The 2,165-nt window shown below is 32.0% G+C and overlaps 1 long non-coding RNA gene across 1 annotated transcript in view; it reads left to right on the plus strand.

Moving 5' to 3' along the window:
- LOC143063581 (uncharacterized) overlaps window positions 1-1,099 on the plus strand; it is a 2,646-nt gene extending 1,547 nt beyond the window's left edge. The window contains exon 3 of the long non-coding RNA XR_012975050.1: window positions 919-1,099. This is a non-coding gene — a long non-coding RNA (uncharacterized LOC143063581). The remainder of the gene's footprint in view (window positions 1-918) is intronic.
- The last annotated feature ends 1,066 nt before the right edge of the window (window positions 1,100-2,165 follow it).

The raw sequence follows: 2,165 nt of genomic DNA on the forward strand, positions 1-2,165 counted from the left end.
TGACCTATATCAAATAAGCATACTTGTAGTCTTCAATTAACGAACAGTGTTTGAAGTTGATGATGGTTTGTACATTTGTAAATGCCTGTACCAAGTCAGGAATATGACAGTTGCTGTCCATTCGTTTGATGTGTTTTATCATTTGATTTTGCCATTTGATTAGGGATTTTTCGTTTTGAATTTTCCCATTTTTGTAATTTTACTTTTATGGTACATCAGTGTTCTAACTTGGTTTGAATAAACATTTAATACTTCATTGAATTATCATCCAAAGCTACTGATACACAATATAGACGTTTTGTCAACACAAAACCAAGAGCGTGAAAGTAGCACGAAAGTCAATTTGATATGTTAGGAATGGTTATGGTTACGATCAAGAACAACATTAAAAGTTACTAATTGTACTTTTCCAAATGCATTCAGGACAAATGATAACTCCGTTAATGTTAGAGATCAGAATACAGGTATTTGTTAATCTAAACTATGATAAAAACTTGAAGATATGAAATTGAAATCAAAATTGATGTATCGAAGCTGCATTACATATGCTGCGGTAACAAATTTAGTTATTGAAACGTAAACCTTATCCAAACATCAAAGTTAATTACTTATAACCAACATTTGTTGACCTTAGAGATTACTTTATTTAATCATTATGTAAAAAAATATTTTATATCGTATATAACCTTTTTGTTTGTTTTTATCGTTTATCAGGCTGTTCGAGGAATTTTGATCAGATCACTTGATTCCATTAAGATAAATTATATTGAAAAAAAATATCTTGAATAATGAGCAAAAGAATAAAATAACAAATACACAGTTGTACATGTTGTAATAGTGTTACGAATTGCAAGTACAATTATGGATCATGTTTTGTCTTTTTTTTCCATATTGACGATAAGTTTTGTTTTCTTTCAGCAACGTTGATCCTGATTGGGGTTTGTATTTATGGAGGGAAAAGCCGGAGCATTGAAAAAGAAAATCTTCATTTTGGTTTTGCCTTGGTCATTATTGCAGCCATCGTTGCCATTGTTGCCTCTGTTTTGTTTTGTGCTGACAAACATGTGGGGCTGTTAATTAATAAATATCTGTGAATTTACATGAATTTTGACTCATTTGTCGTGACTAATTTTTATGATTTACTAAGTAAAATTAACTTTTCGTCTTTTTGTCCTGCCATCAAACAAATATATGTTTATTTATAAGGAAAGAGGCCATCGTATGCATGATAGAAATTAATTTATATTGACGCATTACGATTCGTACCTCCACGTTGTATTTTTTATAACGTTACTGTTAAAAAAATCCAGTTGTAAGCAAAAGATAACAAACCAATAAGTAATGTGGGAAATGGCAGTTCACTTGAAATAACGAGGTCTGTCATAATTATCGCAGAATGCCCTAATTGATTTAATATTGAACAGGTCGGGACCACTACCTTATATGGAAATGCATAAATTAGCATACTTATGTTCTCGCACATGTAAATGTTTATTTACATGTGACGCAATATATTTTTACCTAGGTTTTTGACCAATCCACTAAATGAGTCACAATGCATGATGGACTACTACGTGTTTACAATCAACCAAGAACACGTGTTATTTACTGAAATACAACACATTTTTTCGTGCAATGCGGGATTCACAATTTCGCTTAGTTTTTCATTTTGTGTATCCTCATTTATAGTTCGTGATATAAAGTATTACTTCCATGCTCAGATTAACGAAGAGTTGTTTCTATGCGAAGAAAAAATGGTTTGAATTACCCGATATATAGCCATTAACATGTTTGATGATGGCACAGATATTTCATGTCATTGTATTTGTCGTCCAGAAGCAACGAAACAACAGCGAAAAAACACAATACCCATGAGACAAACTTACTGGTGTAAAGTAAGCCGTCGATAACAGCCGGTGCTGATATTCAATAGTACATCAATGTTCGTATAGATAAATAAAGGCAAATGTGGGATCCTTGAATTTTGTGTTCGTAAAAAAGGCGAAGAAATATTTACATACATGGCAGTGTTAACAAAATCTATAAGTATTTTTTTGGTCACATTTCAGTATATGGGACTTCCAAACTGTTCCCTTTTTTAAGGTAGTGAAGTCAGCAACTGTAGTTTCAGTTTGTTCGTTTTTTAACGGGCTCGGACATTTGCC

This window comes from Mytilus galloprovincialis, chromosome 2 (assembly GCF_965363235.1).
Source record: "Mytilus galloprovincialis chromosome 2, xbMytGall1.hap1.1, whole genome shotgun sequence".
Taxonomy (NCBI): Eukaryota; Metazoa; Mollusca; class Bivalvia; order Mytilida; family Mytilidae; genus Mytilus; species Mytilus galloprovincialis.